General features: G+C 40.7%; 1 long non-coding RNA gene across 1 annotated transcript; it reads right to left on the reverse strand.

Annotated features, from left to right (window-relative positions):
- Positions 1 to 6,173: 6,173 nt before the first annotated feature.
- Positions 6,174 to 14,383, reverse strand: LOC130282526 (uncharacterized). Its single transcript, XR_008846437.1, has 3 exons — positions 14,219 to 14,383; positions 13,947 to 14,124; positions 6,174 to 8,050 (listed from the first exon to the last, which is right to left on the reverse strand). It is a non-coding gene; the product is annotated as an uncharacterized LOC130282526 (long non-coding RNA).
- Between the last annotated feature and the right edge of the window lie 389 nt (positions 14,384 to 14,772).

Below are 14,772 nucleotides of genomic sequence, written 5' to 3' on the forward strand. Positions count from 1 at the left end.
CATAAAAAGGGGGTATGATATTAGTGATAACGATTGGCTGTACTATTGGCAAGTTAGTCATGCAGTCCATAACACGATAGATAAGGAGATATATGTAGCACAGAAACACAATTTCATAGAAGCACTGACTCAAATAGAGCACCTTAAAAAAAAGGAATATCAATTTTGTATAAGAAATTAAATAAGATTATTGGAGTAAGGGGGATCGACAGAATTAAAGACAAATGGTCCGGAATAGTGGGTACTGTGTCTGAGGAAGATTGGGACATTATGGCCCAAAATATAAGTAAGGTTTCTCGGAATATGGAACATAAAATTACACAATTTAAGATATTACACAGGACCCACTATTCCGCGCTTCATTTACATAGGATAGGGGTGAGAATCACTTCACAGTGTGTTAAATGTGGTTTGGAAGAGGCGGATTATTTACATAGCTTCTGGTCGTGTGAGAAGATATCTGTTTTCTGGGAATCTGTAATAAAAGAGGTAGAAAGTAAAATCCCTGTGAAGGTTCCTCGTACGATAGAGTTTATATACTGCTGGGAGCTATTGGTAAGATGGGCAAATTTGAGTGCCTACTACATCGGATTTTGTTCTTCGCCAGACTGATTATATTAAGGAATTGGATATCCTCTAAAGAACTGCAAATAGAGGAATGGAAGGAAGGTCTGAAAACCATGAAAAATAAGGAGTTTAGATGGATGACGAGTAGGGGTGGGCAAAGAGAATGTAGAAAAATTTAGAATTTATGGTAGATTTAAAAGTTCTTCCTTTTCTTTTTTTTTTCTCTCTACTCTTTGCTCTTCAGAACCCTATTTATAGAACATATACAAAAAAAAAAAGGAACTCCTTGAAAATAAATTTAACCCCTTAACGACCGAGGGTTTTTCCATTTTCGTTTTTTCCTCCTTGCCTTTACAAAATCATAACTTTCAATTTTGCACCTAAAAATCCATATGATTGCTTATTTTTTGCGCCAACGACTCTACTTTGTAATGACATCAGTCATTTTACCCAAAAATCTATGGTGAAATGGAAAATAAATCATTGTGCGCACAAAATTGAAAAAAAACGTCATTTTGTTACTTTTGGGGCTTCTGTTTCTACGCAGTACATTTTTCGGTACAAATTACACCTTATCTTTATTCTGTAGGTCCATACGATTAAAATGATCCCCTACTTATATAGGTTGGATTTTGTCGCACTTATGGAAAAAATCATAACTACATGCAGGAAAATGTATTTGTTTAAAATTGTCATCTTCTGACCCCTATAACTTTTTTATTTTTCTGCGTATGGAGCGGTAAGAGGGCTAATTTTTTGCACTGTGATCTGAAGTTTTTAGCGGTACCAAATATGTATTGATTGGACTTTTTAATCGCTTTTTATTCATTTTTTCATGATATAAAACGTGACCAAAAAACGCTATTTTGGACTTTTGAATTTTTTGGCGTGTACGCCATTGACCGAGCTGTTTAACCCCTTAAGGACCGAGGTAGAAAAGTAAAATCCCTGTGAAGGTACCTCGTATGATAGAGTTTATACTGCTGGGAGCTATTGGTATGATGGGCAAATTTGAGTGCCTACTACATCGGATTTTGTTCTTCGCCAGACTGATTATATTAAGGAATTGGATATCCCCTAAAGAACTGCAAATAGAGGAATGGAAGGAAGGTCTGAAAACCATGAAAAATAAGGAGTTTAGATGGATGACGAGTAGGGGTGGGCAAAGAGAATGTAGAAAAATTTGGAATTTATGGTAGACTTAAAAGTTCTTCCTTTTCTTTTTCTTTTTTTTCTCTACTCTTTGCTCTTCAGAACCCTATTTATAGAACATATACAAAAAAAAAAAAGGAACTCCTTGAAAATAAATTTAACCCCTTAACGACCGAGGGTTTTTCCGTTTTTGCATTTTCGTTTTTTTCCTCCTTGCCTTAAAAAAATCATAACTTTCAATTTTGCACCTAAAAATCCATATGATGGCTTATTTTTTGCGTCACCAATTCTACTTTGTAATGAAGTCAGTCATTTTGCCCAAAAATCTACAGTAAAACGGAAAAAAAAATCATTGTGAGACAAAACGCTGTTTCATAACTTTTGGGGGCTTCCGTTTCTACATAGTACATATTTCGGTAAAAATGACACCTTATCTTTATTCTGTAGGTCCATACGATTAAAATGATACCCTACTTATATAGGTTTGATTTTGTCGCACTTCTGGAAAAAATCATAACTACATGCAGGAAAATTTATACATTTAAAATTGTCATCTTATTTTTGCGCGTATGGGGCGGTATGAGGGCTCATTTTTTGCGCCGTGATCTGAAGTTTTTAGCGGTACCATTTTTGTATTGATAGGACTTATTGATCGTGATATAAAAAGTGACCAAAAATGCACTATTTTGGACTTTGGAATTTTTTTGCGCGTACGACATTGACCGTGCGGTTTAATTAACGATATATATTTTTATGGTTTGGACATTTACGCACGCGGCGATACCATATATGTTTATTTTTATTTACACTGTGTTTTTTTTTATGGGAAAAGGGGGGTGATTCAAACTTTTAATAGGGGAGGGGTTAAATGATCTTTATTCACTTTTTTTTTTGCAGTGTTATAGCTTCCATAGGGACCTATAACACTGCACACACTGATCTCTTATACTGATCATTGTTATCCCAGAGATCTATAACACTGCACACACTGATCTTTTACATTGATCACTGGTTTCTCATAGGAAACCGGTGATCGATGATTCTGCCGCTTGACTGCTCATGCCTGGATCTCAGGCACTGAGCAGTCATTCGGCGATCGGACACCAGGAGGCAGGTGTAGGAGACCCTTCTCGTGTCCTACAGCTGTTCGGGATGCTGCGATTTTGCCGCGGCTATCCCGAACAGCCCACTGAGCTAACCGGCATACTTTCACTTTAGACGCGGTGTTCAACTTTGAACGCCGCGTCTAAAGGGTTAATATCGCGCGGCACTGCGATCAATGTAGCGTGCTATTAGCCACGGGTCCCAGCCGTTGTTAGAGGCTGGGCCTGACCCGCTATGATGCATTATAGAACAGGAGCGGACTCAGGACGTACAGGTACGCCCTGGGTCCTTAAGTGGTTAATGATAAGGGTGCATGGGATATAAATTCTGTGGTGCTCGGGTGTGATTTGGAGATGGGCATGCTGAAAAAATTTATACCAAAATTGACTATTTTGGCTAAATACCTTATTGCTTGTACATGATTTGCATCGAGAGCACCTAACGTCAGTGAGTGGAAATAGTTAATAAAATAAAAAAAGTTTGAAAAGGTGAGAATCGGAGGATCTAAGAAAAGAAGGAAAGAGTTCGAATCCACTTGGGGATTGTGGTAGGAAGCTGTTGTACATGGTTCTTTCCCTTTTTTTTCTCTCTCTCTCTATTTTTGTCCACGCAGGCATACATGGGTGGGGGTGGGATATTAAGCGGGGATACTTTTGTATGTAAATTATACTGTTAATTAAATTTTTTGTACTTTCATTTTATATAATAATAATAAAAGAAAAGATAAAAAACCTGTTGGTACAGACAGATGGTCACATTTGTAGTCTATCCCTTCTTTCATGGCCAGCACTCTACGTCACCCATTCGGCCCAGGTGTTTTTAAATTAGCAGGAGACTGAATAAGGATTTCCTCCTGGCATTCTCCCAGCTCTCTGGTAGGGAGCACATGGTAGGTATTCACACTGGTGTGGTTCTCTGTGGCGGCCATTGTTTCTGTGATGCTTTGTCTGTGGGGTGGGGCGGCCCAGAGCCAGGGGCTTGGTCGGGCAGCAGTGGGGCTGTCTGGCCACTGGGTCGTTCCCCCTGTGGGCTTGGTGTCGCAGAGATGGTGGTCACCGCCCGGCACTACGCCAGCGTTAGCTTAGGGACCCACTCTGACTAGGTGGCCTTGACGTGGCGAGTGGGCTTGTACTTTTTAATCAAAATGTATAATAACAACCTGTTTGTTTTTGAAATTATGCTGAGAAGCAAGTAGATCAAAATACAAATGGTGGATGTGCGGCTGTGTTTCTGTTTCTCTATTTTTGTTTCACCTTTACACTGTAACCTTATACATCAGCCTGTGTCCAAGTGGCACTTTATCAAAATTCATTTGACAATAAAACAGAACCCGTTATCGATCAGCATCATGCATGACATAATGGGACATGCCAGCTTGTGTCCAAGTGGAGATTTAAAGGGGTACTCCGGTGAAAACCTTTCTTCTTTTAAATCAACTGGTGGCAGAAAGTTAAACATATTTGTAAATGACTTCTATTAAAAAATCTTAATCCTTCCTGTAATTATTAGCTGCTGAATACTACAGAGGAAATTCTTTTCTTTTTGGAATGCTCTCTGATGACATCACGACCACAGTTCTCTCTGCTGACATTATTATAACAATAATAACGCTTTATTTATTGTTGTCCTTAGTGGGATTTGAACCCAAGTCCCCAGCACTGCAAGGCAGCAGTGCTAACCACTGAGCCACCATGCTGCCCTTAGCATACATCTGCTATGCATGGTTGCTAAAATGGACAGAGATGTCAGCAGAGAGCACTGTGCTCGTGATGTCATCAGTGTTCCAAAAAGAAAGGAATTTCCTCTGTAGCATTCAGCAGCTAATAAGTCCTGGAAGGATTAAGATTTTTTTAATAGAAGTAATTTACAAATATGTTTAACTTTCTGCCACCAGTTGATTTAAAAGAAAAAAGGGTTTCACCGGAGTATCCCTTTAATCCCTTGTACATAACACTGTTGATGACATAGCCACAACTACTGCCCCACTTTTTTACTTAACCCAGTAAGCTTAAAAGCAATGCCAAAAACATCCTGCCAATGATAAACTAAGGGCTTATTCACACCACCACTGGGCACGGTCATGTCTGTTCAGCCCCAAAAAAAGAAAACCGAACTGACCCATTCCACAATGGACACCCCAATGTCCCACTGGATTCCAATGACTTGAATGGGGTCCATCGAGTGTCCAGTATTTTACAGGAGTTGGGTGTTTTTTTTTCTCCACCATAGCGTTCCCTTCCTGTGGCAGTGTGAACTTAGCCTAAGAATAGCACTAACCTGGTTGAACCGATGCTGGTCACATCGTACACGCGCTGCAAACACAATTCAAAACATATCCATTTTTTTTTTAATCACATCAAGAAAAAAAATAGAAACTTTTCAGACAATCAAACAAAGTTTAATTTCAACATTTTGGCAGGAACGACCCATCGGTGGGGGAGGGATCGTTCTCCTGCCTTGGAAAGAAATTCTAGTAGGACCTAAAGAGGATTTGTCCCGGTATCATAGTAAAGGGGGATGTAGAGTATACAGTATAGCCCAAAAGGCATAACAAAAATATGGGGTCATTGATAGGAGCGATCAGAGAAGATTTATGAGGGGCGAGCAGCCCAGGCACCTGTTACCTGCGATCCCGTCTGCTGTATATCTGCACATATAGCAACCAGGGGCCGGGAACGCTCGTATTATAGGACTTTACTGTTCTCATACTATACATCCCTGGAAAGATCTGCTTTAAAGGGGTTGTGCGCCGCCCTGACTTTCGGAGCTCCGCACGCAGCGTCCGGAAGTTCATTACTCCGAACGCTGTGTGCGGGCTTCCGTGTTCGCGGCCGCCCGGCGGCCGCGAACACGGAAGCCCGCACACAGCGTTCGGAGTAATGAACTTCCGGACGCTGCGCGCGGAGCTCCGAAAGCCAGGGCGGCGCACAACCCCTTTAAAAGGGTACACCACTGAATTATTGTCTCTTTTTGCAGCCTGGGCAGAATGGAGAGACAATAAAAATTCAGTGGATAAAGAAGTAATCCGTTAGAAACATTTTCAAATCAACTGGCTCCAGAAAGCTATACAGATTTGTAAATTACTTCTATATAAAAAATCTTAATCCTTCCAGTACTTATCAGCTGCTGTATGCTCCACAGAAAGTTGTGTGGTTCTTTCCAGTCTGACCACAGCGCTCTCTGCTGACACCTCTGTTTGGAGAGGTTTGTTATGGGGATTTGCTCCTGCTCTGGAAAGTTTCTGACACGGACAGAGGTGTCAGCAGAGAGCACTGTGGTCAGACTGGAAAGAACTACATCACTTCCTGTGGAGCATACAGCCGCTGATAAGTACTGGAAGGATTAAGATTTTTTATATAGAAGTAATTTACTTTCTGGTATCAGTTATTTTGAAAACATTTGTTCTCCACCAGAGAACACCTTTGAGGCACTGACCTATCAATACAACATTGATTTAATTTCTGCAAATATTTATATTTCTCACCAAAACAGTGACACATTCTTCGTAAAATTTCCCAAGAAAAGAAAAAATAATAGTCTCATACAGTAGCTGTGATTTCCCCTCATCCTGGGGTTTAGTAACACGGACGGTATCTACAGAGATCGCTGCACGTGGCCCCTCCATAGAGTCGCCCACAGGAACTTCTTTCCTAATATTATGCATCGCAAAATAGCACTAAATGTTAGTGCCGTATAAAGTCCTTGGAATCTGGACGTAAACAGCAGAAACAGCTACAGTATAGCAGTATTATCTTTACAAGCTACAATATAGCAGTATTATCTTTACAAGCTACAATATAGCAGCATTATGTTCTCAAGCTACAATATAGCAGTATTATCTTCCCAAGCTACAAAATATCAGTATTATCTTCCCAAGCTACAATATAGCAGTATTATCTTCACAAGTTACAATATAGCAGTATTATCTACACAAGCTACAATATAGCAGTATTATCTTCACAAGCTACAATATAGCAGTATTATCTTCACAAGCTACAATATAGCAGTATTATCTTCTCAAGTTACAATATAGCAGTATTATCTTCACAAGCTACAATATAGCAGTATTATCTTCACAAGTTACAATATAGCAGTATTATCTTCACAAGCTACAATATAGCAGTATTATCTTCACAAGCTACAATATAGCAGTATTATCTTCACAAGCTACAATATAGCAGTATTATCTTCACAAGCTACAATATAGCAGTATTATCTTCACAAGCTACAATATAGCAGTATTATCTTCTCAAGTTACAATATAGCAGTATTATCTTCCCAAGCTACAATATAGCAGTATTATCTTCACAAGCTACAAAATAGCAGTATTATCTTCCCAAGCTACAATATAGCAGTATTATCTTCCTAATCTACTATATAGCAGTATTATCTTCCTAAGCTACAAAATATCAGTATTATCTTCCCAAGCTACAATATAGAAGTATTATCTTCCTAATCTACTATATAACAGTATTATCTTTCTAAGCTACAAAATATCAGTATTATCTTCCCAAGCTATAGCAGTATTATTTTCCCAAGCTACAATATAGCAGTATTATTTTCCCAAGCTATAGCAGTCTTATTTTCCCAAGCTACTATATAGCAGTATTATCTTCCCAAGCTACAATATAGCAGTATTATGTTCCCAAGCTATAGCAGTATTATCTACCCAAGCTATTATATAGCAGTATTATCTTCCCAAGCTACAATATAGCAGTATTATGTTCCCAAGCTATAGCAGTATTATCTTCCCAAGCTATTATATAGCAGTATTATCTTCCCAGGAATATGACAACTTGTAGTTGTGCAGAATCTGCTCCATAGCGTTTGAAGACCAACCAACCTCTACTACAGACTTATCACATCTCAGGTCCAATGTCTTCACAGATATACAACCAAACCTCTAACAAAAAAATTATTCAGGAAAAAATTATTAAAAAAAACATTCTGGAAACACATTATTACATTCAGACGCATATGTTTCCATTGTGAATTATCTCCTAAGCTCAGTATCCCCAGTGTGAGAGACTTCCAGGCGTGGCAGCTAACCGCGCGGCCGGTCCAAGGGCCACTGTTGCTGATCTCCTTGGGATCTGAAATTTCTGGAATCCTGTTAGCGAGTTACATGCTGCCGCTGTTTGGTTAAGACTCGAGGATTCACAAAACAGAAGATTATCATCCTGCGTTTGCAGATTCTCTTTTTCTGGAGTTAAAGGCAGGAAGGGATCTGGGGAAGGAAATAAGAGGGAAAAAGGTCAGAATTAAAATATTCTATCATTTCTACTCGTGCTCTGTTATAAGTACAGTTATGGATTTATTGCAAGGATTTTACCAAAATACCAAAATGTTCGCCCTTTCTATGCAGGAAACCAATCAAATTTCTATATTCTACATATATATCTAGATGTATTTATTATACATACTATGAATGATCGCTGCATTAGTAACCCCATCTTAAAGGGGTATTCCAGTAAAAAACATTTTTTTGGTTTCATATCAACTGGCTCCAGAAAGTTTAACAGATTTGTAAATTACTTCTATTAAAAAATCTTAATCCTTCCAGTATTTATCAGCTGATGAAATTGAGTTGTTCTCTTCTGTCTGACAACAGTGCTCTCTGCTGACACCTCTGGCTGTATCAGGAACTGTCCAGAGCAGGAGAGGTTTGCTATGGGGATTTGCTCCTACTCTGGACTTTTCCTGAGACAGACAGAGGTGTCAGCAGAGAGCACTGTGCTCAGACAGGAGAGAACAACTAAACTAAACAAATGTGACACAAGCCGTTTCAGGATTGCATCTCTGTCCCAGAATGAAGGAGCATTGTCAGGAGAGGATGTGGTGGACCCCCAGGGTGGGCCTGGGCAGGCTGGAACTCTGGGGGCCTGTATGAATGTGAAGAAGGTGGTAAAGGTATCCGCTGGAAGGGTCTACCTAAGCTAGGATCCCAGGAATATCACAGGGTCATATCCCTCGGCTTTCTCCAGCAAACGATGATCCGGACATTATTCTTTTGTAGACAATTCTAAAAGTCCTCTCCATGGAGGCATTCATTCCACGCTGGAGATCTTGACGTTGTTGTCTACCCTAGTGACCAGCATAGATTGGCCCATGCTGATAGCCGTAAGGATTTCCAAACTTATGGTCGGTATTGACTAATGAGTATTGAGAGGAGAATATTGATGCTGGGGGTAGAAGATTCCTCGAAGAAGGACAGCGATGGGTCTGGAAAAAATGCTGAGAAAAAAGCTCTAGATTCTTGCCTGCATTGGCTTTCACCTGACCCAGAAGTACGTTGGAAGAGAAGGCGGTCACTGTCAAGTTTATCAACCAGACTAAAGAAAAGATCCATAGACTCCACATTTGACTGGGGCGAGATGGAGGTGTAGATGCAGATTTCCCTTTGTCCCAATTCTTGCAGATACCATTAGGTTTAAGGAAAATCATGGGGCCCAGGACCACCAAGGGCACACAGTGTCTCTATATGCCCGTACAGAACTGGCCCAGCGATGCCCAATAGTAGGAGGGGTGTAACAGGCAGAAGCCCTATATTAACTCTGTCTTGGTGCTGCACAACAAGACCCACACATAGCAAAGTCCAGCAACCAATACATAGACGGTAATGGTCTCCAACATAGTCTCTCTCAGGCCACTGCCAACCAAAGACACACAGGCCGCGGTGCAGAGTAGCCAGGGCACAAGCCTTATCCATTGTGTCTCCTTAAAGCGTACCAGTCAGATTCACCGCCCCCCCCCCCCCCCCCAAAAAAGAAAACAGTTATATGTTGCTCGGTACCACATCCTGACCATGTACTTCTATTATTTACAACCTATATTTCTTACAGAATTACCTTTATTTACTTGCTATCATTGCTCAGTGAGGTTTCTGTCCATGCAAAGGCAGGGGGCGTGTCACTCTCTTCTCCTCACTGTGATGACTCCTCCCTCTCCCTCACTCTGCTCTGACTCACAGAGGGCCCTGCATCTGCCTGCAGCCCTGTCAATCACTCATGGTGTTCATGATGTGTCGATGAGCACTGGACACTGCAGGATTGGTATGTGTCCCAGGAGGCAGGGGGACCCCTAGTGGCCACTTTTTTGACTGGCTTTTTCAGTATGAAATACTGAATTTTTTTTTGATGAAAACTACTGCAAAACACATTGTTTTTGCATGGTTTATAACATTTCAAAAGTTATTGTATCTGACAGCGCCCATTTAAGTCCGTAAAAAGATGGCAGCAGGCAGGACTACAAGCACCTGGGAAGATTCAAATGTTTGGAGGGATCAGGAGAGATTATGACCAGCAGATCTAGAAGGTGTCCGGACACCTTAACTCTTATGGCTGTAAATCTGATTCACCGAGATTATACAAGAACTTTCTGCTATCGTTCTCTGGAAAGTAATTCACAGCTCCATTCCGAGGATTCCTGTACTGTATATCCTGATCTGCACTAGTTATAGGATGATCTGCTCTAGTTATAGGATGATCTGCTCTAGTTATAGGATGACCTGATCTAGTTATAGGGTGATCTGCTCTAGTTATATGATGATCTGCACTAGTTATAGGATGATCTGCTCTAGTTATAGGATGATCTGCTGTAGTTATAGGATGATCTGCTCTAGTTATAGGGTGATCTGCTCTAGTTATAGGATGATCTGCACTAGTTATAGGATGATCCGCTCTAGTTATAGGGTGATCTGCTCTAGTTATAGGATGATCTGCTCTAGTTATAGGATGATCTGCTGTAGTTATAGGATGATCTGCTCTAGTTATAGGGTGATCTGCTCTAGTTATAGGATGATCCGCTCTAGTTATAGGGTGATCTGCTCTAGTTATAGGATGATCTGCTCTAGTTATAGGATGATCTGCTCTAGTTATAGGATGATCTGCTCTAGTTATAGGATGATCTGCTCTAGTTATAGGATGATCTGCTCTAGTTATAGGATGATCCGCTCTAGTTATAGGGTGATCTGCTCTAGTTATAGGATGATCTGCTCTAGTTATAGGATGATCTGCTCTAGTTATAGGATGATCTGCTCTAGTTATAGGATGATCTGCTCTAGTTATAGGATGATCTGCTCTAGTTATAGGATGATCTGCTCTAGTTATAGGATGATCTGCTCTAGTTATAGGGTGATCTGCTCTAGTTATAGGGTGATCTGCTGTAGTTATAGGGTGATCTCCTCTAGTGATAGGATGATCTGCTGTAGTTATAGGATGATCTGCACTAGTTATAGAATGATCTGCTCTAGTTATAGGGTGATATGCTCTAGTTATAGGGTGATCTGCTCTAGTTATAGAGTGATCTGCAGTAGTTATAGGATGATCTGATTTAGTTATAGAATGATCTGCTCTAGTTATAGGATGATCTGCTCTAGTTATAGGGTGATCTGCTCTAGTTATAGAATGATCTGCTCTAGTTATAGGATGATCTGCTCTAGTTATAGGTTGATCTGCTCTAGTTATAGGATGATCTGCTCTAGTTATAGGGTGATCTGCTCTAGTTATAGGATGATCTGCTGTAGTTATAGGATGATCTGCTCTAGTTATAGGGTGATCTGCTCTAGTTATAGGATGATCTGCTCTAGGTATAGGATGATCTGCTCTAGTTATAGGATGATCTGCTCTAGTTATAGAATGATCTGCTCTAGTTATAGGATGATCTGCTCTAGTTATAGGATGATCTGCTCTAGTTATAGGATGATCTGCTCTAGTTATAGGATGATCTGCTCTAGTTATAGGTTGATCTGCTCTAGTTATAGGATGATCTGCTCTAGTTATAGGGTGATCTGCTCTAGTTATAGGATGATCTGCTGTAGTTATAGGATGATCTGCTCTAGTTATAGGGTGATCTGCTCTAGTTATAGGGTGATCTGCTCTAGTTATAGGATGATCTGCTCTAGGTATAGGATGATCTGCTCTAGTTATAGGATGATCTGCTCTAGTTATAGAATGATCTGCTCTAGTTATAGGATGATCTGCTCTAGTTATAGGATGATCTGCTCTAGTTATAGGATGATCTGCTCTAGGTATAGGATGATCTGCTCTAGTTATAGGATGATCTGCTCTAGTTATAGGATGATCCGCTCTAGTTATAGGATGATCTGCTCTAGTTATAGAATGATCTGCTCTAGTTAAAGGGTGATCTGCTCTAGTTATAGGGTGATCTGCTGTAGTTATAAGGTGATCTGCTCTAGTTATAGGATGATCTGCTCTAGTTATAGGGTGATCTGCTCTAGTTATAGGATGATCTGCTCTAGTTATAGGGTGATCTGCTCTAGTTATAGGGTGATCTGCTCTAGTTATAGCGTGATCTGCTCTAGTTATAGGATGATCTGCTCTAGTTATAGGGTGATCTGCTCTAGTTATAGAATGATCCGCTCTAGTTATAGGATGATCTGCTCTAGTTATAGGATGATCTGCTCTAGTTATAGGGTGATCTGCTCTAGTTATAGGATGATCTGCTCTAGTTATAGGATGATCCGCTCTAGTTATAGGGTGATCTGCTCTAGTTATAGGGTGATCTGCTGTAGTTATAGGATGATCCGCTCTAGTTATAGGGTGATCCGCTCTAGTTATAGGATGATCCGCTCTAGTTATAGGGTGATCTGCTCTAGTTATAGTGTGATCTGCTGTAGTTATAGGATGATCTTCTCTAGTTATAGGGTGATCTGCTCTAGTTATAGGATGATCCGCTCTAGTTATAGGGTGATCTGCTCTAGTGATAGGGTGATCTGCTCTAGTTATAGGGTGATCTGCTCTAGTTATAGGATGATCTGCTCTAGTTATAGGGTGATCTGCTCTAGTTATAGGATGATCTGCTCTAGATATAGGGTGATCTGCTCTAGTTATAGGGTGATCTGCTCTAGTTATAGGGTGATCTGCTCTAGTTATAGGATGATCCTCTCTAGTTATAGGGTGATCTCCTCTAGTTATAGGGTGATCTGCTCTATTTATAGGATGATCTGCTCTAGTTATAGGGTGATCTGCTCTAGTTATAGGATGACCTGCTCTAGTTATAGGATGATCTGCTCTAGTTATAGGATGATCTGCTCTAGTTATAGGATGATCTGCTCTAGTTATAGGGTGATCTGCTCTAGTTATAGGGTGATCTGCTCTAGTTATAGGGTGATCTGCTCTATTTATAGGATGATCTGCTCTAGTTATAGGGTGATCTGCTCTAGTTATAGGATGATCTGCTCTAGTTATAGGATGATCTGCTCTAGTTATAGGGTGATCTGCTCTAGTTATAGGGTGATCTGCTCTAGTTATAGGATGATCTGCTCTAGTTATAGGGTGATCTGCTCTAGTTATAGAATGATCTGCTCTAGTTATAGGGTGATCTGCTCTAGTTATAGGGTGATCTGCTCTAGTTATAGGATGATCCGCTGTAGTTATAGGGTGATCTGCTCTAGTTATAGGATGATCTGCTCTAGTTATATGATGATCTGCTCTAGTTATAGGGTGATCTGCTCTAGTTATAGGGTGATCTGCTCTAGTTATAGGATGATCTGCTCTAGTTATAGGATGATCTGCTCTAGTTATAGGGTGATCTGCTCTAGTTATAGGATGATCTGCTCTAGTTATAGGGTCATTTGCTCTAGTTATAGGATGATCTGCTCTAGTTATAGGGTGATCCACTCTAGTTATAGGATGATCTGCTCTAGTTATAGGGTGATCCACTCTAGTTATAGAATGATCTGCTGTAGGTATAGGGTGATCTGCTCTAGTTATAGGATGATCTGCTCTAGTTATAGGATGATCTGCTCTAGTTATAGGGTGATCTGCTGTAGTTATAGGATGATCCGCTCTAGTTATAGGATGATCCGCTCTAGTTATAGGCTGATCTGCTCTAGTTATAGGATGATCTGCTGTAGTTATAGGGTGATCTACTCTAGTTATAGGGTGATCTGCTGTAGTTATAGGATGATCCGCTCTAGTTATAGGATGATCTGCTGTAGTTATAGGATGATCTGCTCTAGTTATAGGATGATCCGCTCTAGTTATAGGCTGATCTGCTCTAGTTATAGGATGATCTGCTGTAGTTATAGGGTGATCTACTCTAGTTATAGGGTGATCTGCTCTAGTTATAGGACAGGATAATGCATTATTTCAAGTTTTTACCCTTAGTATCTGGCGCAGGTTGTACAGTCTTCTCAGACTCCTCACACTTCCTCGGAGGAGACCGTAGAGCCGCAGATTTCTCTGACACGTTTCTCGACTTAATCAGAGAGATGTAGAATTCCTCCAGAGGCTGAGACAGACGTTCTCCATCACTTCTCTTCGGAATGTCATTTATTTTCTGTAAATTAAAAAAAAAAAGTGTAACAGTCATTCAGGGCACAATATAAATCACCCCTGACCCCCCAAAAAAGAGCCCAGGTGTAAATACTCACCCCCGGAACGGTCGTCTCCTCCTGATGTTTAACAAGGTCTTGTGCAGTTGGTTTTAAAGCTTCATCCGGAGTCACCGTACCCCCAGAGAAAGACCACACTTCATCCCATATATCTTCACCAATAGGAAAAGCTTCTAGGTAGGGTAATTCAGGCTCAGGCTCTTTGTTAACCTAAACATATATATAAGGGCAGATCTATAACCATGTTGTCTTACTAAAAGGAGTAATCCTAAGATCACCCAAGGGTAGGTGATGGTGGGATCCTAAATAATGATGTAAATGGGGTCTGAGTGCCCTATCCTTAAGGGGTATTCCGCCCCTAGACATCTTATCCCCTATTCAAAGGATAGGGGATAAGATGTCTGATCGCAGGGGTGCCTTCACTCCGTGCCGGATGACTGGCGATACGGGACGGAGGCTCTTGACGGGCTGTCAAGCACCCTCCCATAGACTTGCAATGAGGGGGCGGACATCACATCATGAGGGGGGCATGACCTTGACGTCACGAGCCTCCGGAGCAGCACCCGACACTCTAAATGCCCCTTTAAGGCCTC

Source organism: Hyla sarda, chromosome 7, assembly GCF_029499605.1.
Source record: "Hyla sarda isolate aHylSar1 chromosome 7, aHylSar1.hap1, whole genome shotgun sequence".
Classification (NCBI taxonomy): Eukaryota; Metazoa; Chordata; class Amphibia; order Anura; family Hylidae; genus Hyla; species Hyla sarda.